Source organism: Vombatus ursinus, unplaced genomic scaffold, assembly GCF_900497805.2.
Source record: "Vombatus ursinus unplaced genomic scaffold, bare-nosed wombat genome assembly UNPS02014786.1, whole genome shotgun sequence".
NCBI lineage: Eukaryota > Metazoa > Chordata > Mammalia > Diprotodontia > Vombatidae > Vombatus > Vombatus ursinus.
In genome coordinates, this window is record NW_020954564.1 from 18,544,864 (window position 1) to 18,559,670 (window position 14,807).

The 14,807-nt window shown below is 35.6% G+C and overlaps 1 pseudogene; it reads left to right on the forward strand.

Moving 5' to 3' along the window:
- Window positions 1-12,762: 12,762 nt before the first annotated feature.
- On the forward strand, window positions 12,763-14,235 carry LOC114046890 (annotated as a pseudogene).
- Window positions 14,236-14,807: the final 572 nt, after the last annotated feature.

Genomic DNA, 14,807 nt, shown 5'->3' on the forward strand with positions numbered 1-14,807 from the left:
TTATGATACAAATATAGTCTTGATAATTAAGCCAAGGAAAAGCAAAACAGAAAATCACAGCTCAATATAGCCAATAAACATTGTCTCAAAATAGTAAATAAAATATTAACAAAGAGGCTACAATATATTAAGTTAATGCACCATTACCAGGTCGGATTTATACCAGAAATGCAATATAAGGAAAATTATGTACATAATAAACTATATTAATCATTAAAAACATGATTAGATTAAAAGATGATGAAAAACATTTATAAAATCCCACATCCCTGACATTAAAAATTCTAGATAGTGTAGGTAAATGGAAATGTAATTAGATATTTAATGTGGTTGGTATTTATTTAAAACCTAGAGCCAACATTATATATAATAAATTGTAAAAGCCTTTTCAATAAGATTAATAGTAAAACAAATGTGTCCATTAGAAATTTAGCTATAGCAATATGAGAAGAAAAATAAATTGAGAAAAATACATATAGGAAAAGAGGAAACAAAAAGAAATGTGTTCTTTAGAGATGATAATGAAATCTACCTAAAGAACCCAAGAGAGTCAGCTAAAAAACTAATTGAAATAATTAATAACTTTATAAAAAATGCAGGAGATAAAAGAAATCTACATAGATTATTAGCATTTCTATATTATTACCAACAAAATTCAGCAGGAAGAGATAAAGAGAAATTCCATTTAAAATAACTACAGAATAGATAAATAGTTGAAAGTCTATCCACATACAGGAACTATATAAATACAACTGCAAAACATTCTTTATAGAAATAAAGACATAATTAATTAATTGGAGAAATAATTCTTTGAGTATTTATGGTTTGTTCAATTTTTTTTTCTAGTTTACAGTTATTTAAAGTACTTTTTCCTATTTTACTAATCTGGGCAGTTTATATTTTTATAAATATGCATTAATTTTATTTGTCAATTTTGTTAGAATATAATTGGGCAAAAATAACTCCTAATAATTTCTTTCATTTCTTTTTCGTTTGGTTGTGGATTTACCTTTTTCCTTCTTTGATATAAGTTATTTGGTTTCCTTCTTTATTTTTAAAATTAAGTTAGCAAATGGCGCATCTATTTTATTGATTTTTTAAAAAAATGGTTACTAGTTTCATTTATTGATTCAAAGGGTGAGGTTTTTTTCTTTCATTTTTGTTAATTTCTCCTTTAATTTTCGGGGTTCCTATTTTGGTGTTTAATTGTTTTGGGTTTTTTTTTTTACTTTTGTTGGTTGTCTAGTTTTTTAGTTGCATGTCTATTTCATTGATCTACTTTATCTCTCTTTAATTGATGAAAGCATTTAGAGACAGACATTTCCCCACAAAGTACTTCTTTGGCTGCATCCCAAAATTTTTGGTATGTTGTCTCGTTGCTATTATTTTTAATGAAATTGTTGACTGTTTCTATTATTTGTTTTTTGTCCTGTTCTTTTTTTTCCTATTTAATATTTTATTTTCCTCAATTACATGTAAAAACAATTTTTAACCTTCACTTAAAAATTTTTTTTGAGTCTTCCGCTTCTGGGACCCAAGATGGCGGATTAAGAAGTAAGTCGCTCTTACGTTCCCTTATTAACCTCTGAAAGCCCAGAAAATATCACCCCAGGAAAAACCTTGGAACAGCTGAACCAGAAGAAAGACAGGGTGCAGCAGTCCAGTAATGAGGGATTAATGGGAAAGGCCCCTTGCCCTGGGGGAAGGGGAACAGTACAGAACTGGAGGCATCCCAGCAAGCTAGCAGAAAGCCCCACCTCAGCATACCAGGAGGAGATCCTGAAACCCAGGTGGAGCAGGCAAACACCAACACCTGGACCCCCGAGTGCCTCAGTGAGGATGGGGGAACCAGTGGAAACCAGCTTGGAAAACCACCACGTGCCCCAGCATTCGGCTCTCGCAGTGCCTCAGCAAAAAAAAAAAGAAAAAACAGCTCCACCCAGGTGGATAAACATCCTGCAACACCCATCTGAAAGGAGCTGAAGAAAGCGAAAGGAAGGAAAGGCCCAGGTGAGTGAAAATCTCCAGGGGTCACAGTACTCAATCCTACCCCTAGAGTTCCAGTGTTGCTGATTCCAGCCCAACACCAGGTAAGCTGCCAGAACCCTAGAGTCTCCAACTGCCAATGTCAGAGGCCCCAGCACACAAAGCCAATGACCAAGCCCTAGACTCCCAACACAAGAAGCTTGGATCAGTGCCCTCTGCTTCCCAGCAGGAGAGCTCAATCTCTTGGAAATAAGCAAACACCATGAGCAAAAAGAAACTTAGGATAGATTCATATTATGAGAACAGTGAAAATCAAGGCAGAAATTCTGAAGATCACACCATTTTCAACAAACTCACATCTGGAACCTCAAAAGGGAATATGAACTGGTCTGAAACCTAAAAGCCTTCTTAGAAGAGCTCAAGAAGGATTTTAAAAGTTAAATGAGAGAGACAGAAGAAAAAATGGGAAAAGAAATGAGAGGTATGCAAGACAGAGTCAATAGCCTGGAAAAGGAAGGACAAAAATTAACTGTAGAAAAAAATTTTTTGAGTTCCAAGTTCTTTCTCTCCCTCCTCTCCCCCTCACTGAGAAGGTAAAAAATTTTATGTAGGTTATATACATGCAGTCATGCAAAACATTTACATATTAATCAAGTTGTGAAAGAAAACATAGACCAAAAAACCCTAAGAAAAATAAATAAAGCAACAAAGTATGCTTTGATCTGCATTCAGACTCCATCAGTTCTTTCTCTGGAGATGGAAAGTATTTTTCATCATATGTCCTTCAGAATTGTCTTAGATCATTGTATTGCTAAGAATAGCAAATGCATTCACAGTTGATAATGATACAATATTGCTATAATGTGTACAGTGTTCTCCTGGTTCTGCTCATTTCACTTTGCATCAATTCATGTAAGTCTTTCCGGTTTTTCTGAGAGCATTCTGAACAACATTTCTTATAATAATATTCCTCCACAATCATATGTTAAAATTAATTTTCTGAAATAAAAGGAAACTGAGGACAAAGTTACCAAGCATCTATGATTTAATTTACAAGGCTAGTATTTGCATATCAAATCAGGTCATCTGACTCCTCAGAAAGCAGAGACCCTGAGTGATTTACAGAACTGATTTTTGTAACAGAAAAGGAATAAAAAAAGTGACAGAAACATGTTTTGAACATAATTCAATCGGACAACGCATGTCACTTGAGTAGTTAGCTTCTCCCAGGATTTCTTAATCCTACCCCAGAAGAACTTGCCTTACAGGTGGTGCCTTTTGTAACCAGAAAGTATACTGAGAAAGAGGAACCTGTGGTCAATAGTTAGCAGTCAGCGCTTCCCCAAAATCTTCCTTAGAAGATTCCGTTACTCAATTTAGACTCTAGCTCAAGAAAAAAAAAGAAAAGAGTGAGCTTATCCACTAAGACTGGAAAGAGTAACTTAACCTCTGAATTACCTTTCTCCAGCTGCCAGAAAGGGGAACTTAGCCTCTGGTCAACCACCCTTTCTGCTACAAAGGGAAACCTTGCCTTTCAAAAGAAAAAAAAACCTTATAAGTTTATAATTTTTTTTCTTCTAAATTATCTGCTACTAAATGATAAAGTCATCAATCTATCTATTCACCAAATTTATAGGTAACCTAGATTTAAATGACTACCGGTTATCTGTTAGGGATAGCTTTTCCTAAAGAAAAGAGTTTAATTCTATAATCAACCTAAAAATAAATCAAAGTAATCAATACTAGTTGATTTCCTTTTCACACACATACCATAACTTCTCCAGTCATTTATCAGATGATGGACATTCCCTCAATTTCCAATTCTTTGGCATCACAAGAAGAGCTGCTATAAATATTTGTGTACATATAAGTCCTTTTTCTTTTTGTTTTTTACTTGTTGGGATACAGACGTAATAGTGGTATTGCTGTATCAAAGGGAATGCAGTTTTATAGCCTTTTGGGCATAGTTCCAAATTGCTTTCCAGAATAGTTGACCCAGGTCACAATTCCTCCAACGATGGAGGAAAACTGTTCCAGTTGTCCCACATCGCTGCCAACATTTGTCATTTTCCTTTTCTGTCATATTAGCCAATCTGATAGGTATGGGGTGGTATCTCATAGTTGTTTAATTTGCGTTTCTCTAACAGACAGTGATTTAGAGTTTTTTTCAATATGACTACAGATAGTTTTGATTTCTTTGTCTGAAAATTACATGTTCGTATCCTTTGACCATTTATCAGTTGGGGAATGACTCATTTTTATAAATTTGACTCAGTTCTATATATATTTGAGAAATGAGGCCTTTATCAGAAAAACTTGCTATAAATTTTTTTTGAAGTTATGGTTACTAACTATATTTCCCTTCAGCCTATTCCTCCTCCCCTGTTTATCTTGCTCTCTTTCCTTTCTCCTTGTCCATCTTCAAAAGTGTTTTGCTTCTGACTACCTTCTCCCCCAATCTTCCCTTTCTTCTATCAGCTCTCTCCCCCTTCTCTTATTCCTTCCTTTCCTATTTTCCTATACAGTCAGAAAGATTTCTATACCCAACTGACTGTGTATGTTATTTCCTCTTTGAGCCATTTCCAATGAGAGTAAGGTTTAATTGCTTCCCCCACTTCCTCATCTTTCCCTCAACTGTAAAAGCTCTTTCATGCCTTTTTTGTAACATAATTTACCCCATTCTATCTCTTCCTTTCCCCTTATCTCAGTATATTCCTTTCTCTCCCTTTAATTTTTTTCAACTCACACCCATGTTCTCTATGTATATTCCTTCTAACTGTACTACTAATAATACAGGTCTTAGGAGTTACAAGTATCATCTTCCCATGTAGGAATGTGAACAGTGTAACCCTATTGAATCCCTTATGATTTCTCTTTCCTGTTTACCTTTTTATGCTTCTCTTGAGTCTTGCATTTCAAAAACGAATTTTCTATTCATCTCTGGTCTTTTCATCAGGAATGCTTGAAAGTTCTCCATTTTGTTGAATATCCATTTTTTCCCCTGAAGGATCATACTCAGTTTTGCTGGGTAGGTGATTTTTGGTGGTAATCCTAGCTCCTTTGCCCTTCAGAATATCATATTCCAAGCCCTCCTTTAATGTAGAAGCTGCTAAATCTTATGTTATTCTGACTGTGGCTCCATGATATTTGAACTGTTTCTTTCTCACTACCTGCAATATTTTCTCCTTGACCTGAGAGCTCTGGAATTTAGCTATAATATTCCTGGGAGTTTCATTTGGACACCTCTTTCAGGAGGTGATCAATGGATTCTTTCACTTTATATACATATATGTATATATACACATATGTATACATACACGTGTATATGTACACATATATACATATGTATGTACATACATACACACACACACACACACATATATATGCATGTATGTATATGTATTGGTGAGGCAATTGGGGTTAAGTCACTTGCCCAGAGTCACACAGCTAGTGAGTGTTATGTGTCTGAGGCTGAATTTGAACTCAGGTCCTCCTGACTTCAGGGCCAGTGCTCTATGCACTTTGCCACGTAGCTGCCCCTCAATTTATATTTTACCTTCTGGTTCTAGAATATTAGGGCAGTTTTTCATGATAATTTCTTGAAAGATGATGCCTAGGCTCTTTTTTTTATCATTGCTTTCAGGCAGTTTAATAATTCTTAAATTATCTTTCCTAGATCTATTTTCCAGGTTAGTTGTTTCTTCAATGAGATATTTCACACTTTTTTCTACTTTCTCGTTCTTCTGATTTAATTTTTTATTTTATCTTTTCTTTTATTTTCTTTTTTGGAGGCAATTGGGATTAAGTGACTTGCCCAGGGTTGCATAGCTAGTAAGTGTCTGAGGCCAGATTTGAACTCAGGTCCTCTTGACTCCAGGGCCAGTCCTCTACCCACTGTGTCACCTAGATGCCTCCTTATTTTATCATTTCTTGTTGTCTCATGGAGTCATTAGCTTCCACTTATCCAATTCTGATTTTTAAAGAATTATTTCCTTCAGTGAGCTTTTGTACCTCTTTCCCCATTTGGCCAATTCTACTTTTTAAGGAATCCTTTTCTTCAATGAATTTTGTACATCTTTCTCCATGTGGTCAATTCTGCTTTTAAGGAGGTCTTCTCTTTAGTGAATTTTTGTATCTCTTTTACCATTTGGCCTATTCTGTTTTTTAAGGTGTTATATTCTTTAGTACATTTTTGTGCCTCCTTTACCAAGCTGTTGACTCTTTTTTCATGGTATTCTTGCATCACTCTCATTTCTCTTCCCAATTTTTCTCCTACCTCTCTTATTTGATTTTTAAAAATCCTTTTTGAGCTCTTCTAGAAATCCTCTTTGGACCTAAGATCATTTCACATCTCACCCCCTACCTCCCTACCCCCACCCCTGCCCCTGTCCCCAGCTGAGGCTTTGGATATAGCAGTTTTGACTTTGTTGTTTTCTTCTGAGTTTGTGTTTTGAAATTCCCTCTCACCATAGTAACTTTCTATGATCAGGTTATGTTGTTGTTTTTTCATTTCTCCAGACTATTTCTTGATTTTTAACTTTATGTTAAAGTTCTTATGGTGCAGAATGGGCACTGCCTTGAGTTTCAGGGTTTTTGTGCAGATGTTTTCAGAGCTAGCTCTGAGGGTCTGTAAGTTTTTAGTCCTTCTAAGGTAGAATGATCTAAGGAGAGGTGTGTTTACTAATCTCCTGGCCTGTGCTCTGGTCTTTACGTGATTACAAGTACTCTCTTTTGCCTGGAACTGTGACTAGGGTCACCCATTCCCTTGCAATTACAAGCTCTGGGGTGCTAGTGTTCCTCCTTGCCCTGGGACTGTGACCCAGGACTGATCCATATCTGAGCAATGCAACAGAGTTTTGCACCCAGTGCCAACAAAGGGACCCCTGTAATCTCGTTCTGACTAGTTGTCTGTCTCCCTTACTATCTGTGGGCTGAGAGGTCTGGAAACCTCCCCTACTGCCACTGTTTTAGTAGCCCCCAAGGCCCTTCTGCTGGTTTGCTGGGGTGGCCTAAACTGGACTGTGCTCCACTCTCATCCCAGTGCAATAGATCTTTCCTGCCAACCTTCTAAGTTGTCTTAGGATGGAAAATTGTTTCACCCTGTCTTTTTGGAGGTTCTGCTGCTCCAGAATTTGTTTTGAAGCATTAAAGTTATTTGGAGGGGAATTTGGGAGAGTTTAGGTGAGTCCTTCCCTTTTCGCTGCCATTTTGGCTCTGTTCCTTGTTCCAGCCATTCTTTAGAATTAAGTTATTTAGTTTCCAATTAATTTTAAACCTTTGCTCCCAACATCCTTTATTGAATGTAATATTTTTGAATTTTGTTCAGTAAAAGATATTTCTGCTTTTTTTGTATTTTTGTGAGGTTTTTATGCTTCAATTGGTCAATTGCTGCTTGGTCAATTTTTGCAAAGATGCCATAACTGAGAAATAGGTATACTTTTTTTCTACTCCCATTCAGTATTCTACACAGGTCTACCATATCTAACTTTTCTCAAATTCTATTCATTTCCTTCACTTCTTGTTTTGTTTTTTGTTAGATTTATCTAGGTCTGAGAGGGAGTAAATTGAGGACCTCCAATATTATCATCTTACTATTTCTGCCAGTAACTCACTTAACTTTTCCTTTAGGAATTTAGATGCTATGTCATTTGGTTCATATGTTTAGTATTGATGTTAATTCATTCTCTATGGGACCTTTCAGTCAAATGCAGTTCCCCTTTCTCTTTTAATTAGATCTATTTTGGCTATTGCTTTCTCTGACATCATGATTGCTTCCCCTACCTTTATTTAGTTCAGCTAAAGCATAATAGACTCTGCCCTATGACTTTATTCTTAGTTTTATGTGTATCTTTCTGATTCAAATATGTTTCTTGTAAACAATATATTGTTGGGTTCTGGTTTCTAATCCATTCTGCTATTGTCTGCCATTTTATGGGTGAGATCATTCTATTCATTTTCATAGTTTTAATCGTTAATTGTGTATTTCCCTTTACCCTATTTTCATACTTCTTTCTTTTTCCCCACTTCTTTAAGAATTTGTTTGATTTCTAACTAATCCCTTCCTTAAATCTATACTCCCTTGTATTTTCCTATTGGATAAAATGTATTTCTGTACCCAACTGTGTATATCTGTATTCTTCCCTTCTTTGACCAGTCCAGATAAAAGTTCAAGTGCCGCTCAACCCCACCCCACCTCTGCTTACTGTATAGGCTTCTACTAGTATACCCCACTTATGAGATATATTTCCATTCTTCCTCTCCTTCCCCTTCTCTCCCAGTGTATTATTCTCCCCAAAGGAAAACTGCAGGTTTTCCTATGGTCTGAGACTCCTGCCCTAGATATTTCACTGTAGCCTTTGACCCTGGCCTAAAGGCTAGAACCAAGTTCCAGCTCTGCTTCTGGGGTCAGAGCCATAGAGCTATGATTTGCTTCCATCCCTGTTCCTTGCTCAGTATACAGCTAGGGCCTGCCAACCACCACTTTTCTTCACCACCCCTATGAACAAATTCTCCTTACCATCCCTTTCAGTCAGACCCAGAATAGGATAGTAGGTGACAGAGCTGCCAGATGGCACCCATTTCCTACCTGCTGTAGCAGTTCAGGAATCCCCTTGGATCTCTTCCTGTCCCAGTGCTTTCCTGCCATGGAACCCAGTCTTGGTTTTCTTTTAGTCCCTAAGCACTCCATACTTCAGGACAGATTCCTGTCCCTAAAGCTCTCTGTCTCCATAAGCTGCCCTGGGCTAGAAAAATACCTCACTGTGACTTTTGCTTGGATTTCCCATTCAGAATTCAGTCTGGTGCATTTTCTAGCTCTTTGTAGAGGAGGTTTGTCAGGGGAACAAGGCTGTACTTCTTCCTGTTACTCTGCTATCTTGATTATGCCTTAGTGTTTTTCTCTGTTTCTAATGACACTAATTTTTTCCTTGTTGATATGATTTTTATACTGATTGTTGATCTCATATTAAACCACCCTTGCATTGCATACATGAATCTTACAAAGTCATGATGTATAATTTTTTGACATACTGCTCTTTTTATTTGGTAGCATTTTACCTAGTATTTTCATATCAATACTCATGAATAATGCTGGTGTATAGTTTTTTTTTCAAAACTCTGTTTTTGTTCACTTTGGAGATCAACAACATATTTGTCTCACAGGAGTTGTACAGCCTATAATCTTTCTCAATTAAAAAAAAAAGCTTTATTGATGCATTTGTTGTTACAGTAATTTCTTGATATGTCCTCCCTCCCCATCATTTATCCTTCCCTTGTAACACAGAAAAACCAAATGACAAAATGGCCATGTCTGACAGCAATTGATCAGGTTCATAGATCTCCACCTCTTGCTCAAAAGAGGCAAGAATGTTTTCATTGTCTGTTATGGAACAAAGGTTAGTCATTGCAATCAGTCAGATTTCAGCTGCCTTTTACTATTGCTTTACTTTTGATTTAACATTTATTAAGCTCCTACTATGTGCTAGACATTGTAAATACCAAAACAAAATGAAAGAGTCCTTGTCCTAAGGAGCTTATATTCTACTGAAATTATATTCTACTCACAAGGAGTAATTTTGTAGCGCTAGCAAAAAAAAAAATAAAATTCATTTGGGGGAACAAAAAGTCTAAGAATTTCAAGGGAAACAATGAAAAAAGTAGGAATGGAGGGGACCTTATATTACTAGTTCTCAAACCATATTAAAAAGCAGTAATTCTAAATAATTTGATGCTGGTTAAAAAACAGAAAAGTAGGGGCAGCTAGGTGGCACAGTGGATAGAGCTCCAGCTTTGGAGTCAGGAGGACCTAAGTTCAAAACCAGCCTCAGACACTTGACACTTATTAGCTGTGTGACCCTGGGCAAGTCACTTAACCCTAATTGTCTCACCAAAAAAAAGAAAAAAAAAACACAGAAAAGTAAATCCACAGAAGAGAATAGATAAGCAGAGCCCAGAGGCAACCAAACACAGCAATTCAGTGTTTGATAAATCCCAGGACACAATCTACTAGGAAAAGAATTACCTGTTTAATAAGAAATGTTGGGAAGACTGGTTTGTAGTTAGGAAGAAATTAGTTTTAGAACTAATTTAGAATAGAACTTTACATCAAATACAATAAACTTCAAATGGATATATGACCTACATATAAATGTTCACATCATAAAAAAATTAGGGATGTACATTTTGCACTTATGTCTAGAGCAGAAATCCTTTATCTAAAGATAGAGGTAATCATAAATTTTTTTTTAAATTTTCAGTTACATAACATTTTAAAAGCTTTTTCATGGACAAAATCGATAGAGCTAGAATAAAAAGACAAACTGCAGATTGAGAAAAATATTGGCATCAGATATTTCTGATAAAAGCCTAATATATATATTTATTGCATAATATAATTATGTGCATAATATATAAAATTGACACACATGTATGACATTTCCCAAAAAATAACTGATCAAAGGATATTTATGAAAAACAAGTTTTCAAAAGGAGAAATAAGAGCTATCTACTGCCATATAATGAGGTATTTTAAAACACAAATAAGTGATAAGAGATATGCAAAGTAGAACTCTGAGATTTTCTCCATGTTTTGAAGGAGTCTATGTAGCACAGCAGTTGCTTATTCTTTAAAAGTTTGGTAGAATTCACTTGTAACTATACCTGAACCTGGAATATTTTTGCATGGATACTGTTTAATAGTCGGGTTTCTTTTTCTAAGATCAGTCTATTTAGATTATCCACTTTTTGCTTTTTATTTTAATTTTAGTATTTTATATTTTTGTGGGTAGCAATTTTTAAAAAATTTTCAAATTTATTATCATGCAGTTATGTAGAATAATCTCTGATAATCCAATTTATCATGATTTCTTTTGCTCTCTTGATATTTTCTCTCTATAATTTCAGAGACCTAGGTTTACTCTCTTCTTTTTTATATGAGATACAAAAATGATGTTTATTGATAAGATTAAAAGCAAGGTAACAATATAAAATTCAACCTAAAGAATGAACATCTGTCTCTCATTTCCTTGAAATTTTCAAATTTTCAAAATTTCAAAAAAAATATCATTTTGCATTAATCTCATGTGCATTAATATGCACAATTATAAAATGACTTAAATTAAGGCATCGTTCACTTGATTCCAACAGGTTCCAGCTCAGGCCCCTGACTGCCAAAGGAACTCACTGTGTCATGTTATTACAAGGCTAAATGTTCACAAAGCAACAGAAACACAAGTAGGAAGGAAATGTTTATTGTTTAGTTTTCCTACACTGATGTCAAATCATTTTAACCTTAGACATACACAAACAGAATTAAGGATTCTGAGGATTTTCTCCTTCCTTTAGTGACAACAACCATCACCATTCCCCAGAGACCTAAGAGTTGACTAAAACTGTTTATGCCCAATACTAAAATTTCCCCCCAGTTTATAGTTTTATAAAAAGTCTCTGGTATTCCAGAAAACATACTTCAAACCATTCTCTCAAGAGTGGCACGATGGGGAAAATCATATATATGAAAGGAAAACAAAAGATTAAAACTTGATTATCATATTATAGTATTATAAAGTTCTAGGAAACTGAATGAAAATCATTAGGTATATGTGTTCCTGTCATTCATTGTTCTTTCCAATTTTTTTTTCCCTTTTTTGGTGAGGCCATCGGGGTTAAGTGACTTGCTCAGGGTCACACAGCTAGTAAATGTCAAGTGCCTGAGGCCGGATTTGAAATCGGCCTCCTGACTCCAAGGCCAAAGTTCTATCCACTGCGCCACCTAGCTGCCCCATCTTGTTCTTTTCATTTTTATAATTATACTTACTAATAGTTTATAAATTTTGTTGATTTATTCAGAAACTCAGCTTTTGGATTTATCATTTCAATTGTTTTCTAATCTTCAATTATATTCTCTTCTTTGATCTTAGTAATGTCTTCTTTTTGTTTGCTTTTTCCTTTTCAAGTTTTTTAGGTTCAGACCCAGTTCATTATTTTTTTTCTTTTTTCCTCACTCAGGCAATATTCAGGGTTATGAAAGTGCCTTTGAGTACTACTTAGGGTACATCTCATAAATTCTGACACAAAGTAGCCATTTTGCCATTATTTTTGATATGGCCTATTTTTTTTTACACTTTCCTCTTTCACTTATTATTATTATTTATATAATATTAAATGTCTATAGAGGTCTACACTTTTTATTCATAGCATTATTATATATTAATTTTACTGCATTATGATCTGTAAATGTAGTGTTTAGAATCTCTCCTTTTCTATATTTATTATGTCTCCTGTATGGTCTAGCATGCAAACAATTTTTATATAGGTTCCAAAGTCTGAAAAAGTAGATATATTCTTTTCTTATCCCATAAGGTTCATTTCATATAGCTATTTATTTTCATTTGTGTAATATTTTGTTTAGTTGTGATTCCTTTCTTAACTTTTGGATAAATTTATCGTGTAATGATAATGAGGTATTAAAAACTCCTAATTATTTTTCTAAGTTTATTTCTTGCAAGACTATGAGATTTTCCCTTATGATGTTGCAGAATTATTAAGTACATATGTGTATATAAACTTATGCATGCCTATGTATTTATTCTTATGTATATACACAAACATATATATGATGAGCATGCATGTACATATATATCCACATGTGTATACATACCTGTGTGAATATGCATATATAAGCTTAACATATTTTCATTCCATATAGAATTCTTTAGTATAACATCATGGTGGGACCCATGAAGCAGAGATGTTTTCCCTGCCTTGGACATTTGGAAAATGAGAGAATATGGCACTGATTTTTCTACAAGGTCTTCCCAGAAAAAGTTCAGCAAATTTTTGTTGAGGTTCCTCAATACCTCAACATATGAGAGGGTGCTCTATATTTTGTACCCAATGATACCAAGTTCTTGGTCTGCCACAAATCAATCCACTCTGATTAATTAATCTGAACCTTTGCCTTCGGTATTCCTGGCCTCTCCTTGGGCATAAGTTGCTGACTAGCCTCCTAGGAAGCTTTGGCATCTGGATTAGTTAGTTTAATGTAGAAATTGGCAGAACAGTAATTCTCTGAAAAGTGACAGGATGATATTCCTTTCCAAGGGTCACATAGATTTATTAATACTTCTGAAATGTTTTTAAGGTTATGGCCTAGAACACGGGTAAGGAACCTGTGGCCTTGAGGCCACATGTGGCCTTCTAGGTCCTCAAGCGTGGCCCTTTGACTGGATCCAAACTTCACAGAACAAATCTCCTTAATAAAAGGATTTGTTCTATAAAACTTAGACCCAGTCAAAAGGCCGCACCCAAACACCTAGAAAGCCATATGTGGCCTTGAGGCCACAGGTCCCTTCTCCCACTCCCCTCGCCCCTTGGCTTAGAATATTTGCTGTTAGGAATGGAAATATGGGAATAACCTTAAGATTTTAAAAAGTAACCAGAGATTTTCAGAGGGCCACACAATACCTGAAATCTGTGAATTTTTTCCAATATCCGGCTGTATGAGGCCAAATTTGTAGATGAGAAGAAAAGGTCTACAATCTCCCTGTTGGGCAGTTTGCTCAACCTAAAAGTTTAAAATGAGCCAAAGCAATCCAATCCTTTCAGCTCTTGAAATCTCAATGCTGCTTTACTCTTCCCTTAGATATCACCTTTTTTTTTTTTTAGGGATCCTTCTTTGTATGTGGCTCAGTTGGTTTCCAATGCTTAGGAATTCTAACAGTTTATTCCAGATTCAAAGTCCAGAAAGGCATGAAACAGTGGCATATTTCTTTTCTCCTTTATCTCAGATTATGACTGACTTAATGCCTTGGTAACCTAGCACTGCTGCCTGGAAATGGAGTGGGACATTTAACTTAAAGCAGTATGTTGGAGCTTTGAGGAATCTCTAGAACCACCATGGAAGGTTTATGTTCACTGCCAAGATATGATGAATGAGAGCAAGATATATGGTTAGGCCACCGTTCACATGTACACCCTCCAGACTCATACACATATATGACCAGTTTGGGCAGTTGATGTATGGACAAGAAGATATGTCCAAGGATGTGTTGGAATATGTGGTATTTGAGAGACAATTATCAAATGAATGTATGGCAAAATCATCCCTGCCTAGGTGTGTGACCCCACTCTCACACCCCTCCCCAAAGAAACCCATCCCCCAAATGGTGATGATTCTGGCTCCTACTATAAGAATATGAAAAGATGAATATGGAAGTTCCAAAGCCTCAGTCAACTCGGTGGCACAAATAACTCTTGAGGCTGGCGTGGGAAGGTTAAGGGGCCCAAGCTAGTCTTCATTCTCTTCCCAGCTCTATTTCTGGTTTCTAGAATCATGCCATCTTCTTCTTGCCCCATTGCCTTTTTAGCTTCTATTTGTATTGTCTTCCCCTACTAGAATAAAAGCTTCTAATGGGCAGGGACTGTCTTTCTTTCAGCTTGTATTTGTATCCCCAGCACTTAGCACAATGCCTGGCACATAATGAGTGCTTAATAATCTTTCCTTCTTTCCTTCCTGGATATTGGTGAGTTTCAGAGACCACCTGAAACCATCTCTTCCTTGTTAGTAATATCCTCAATATAGTGCTCTGGGGAATTCTGCTTTTTTTGTAAGTGCCTGTTTTAAGTATTTGTCTTTTTTTCTGGGATGCTTGTTTATCTTTCAAAGATTTTCATGAAGTAAATAGGTCTCTGAAAACTCTTCAGTCTCTTTACTTGTCAAATATCCATCTTACTCCATAAGACTTTATGCTGAATCTTGTTGGTACATAAAGATCCATGCTTCTTAATTCCATAAAATTTGTATTCCAATTTTGGCAATGCTT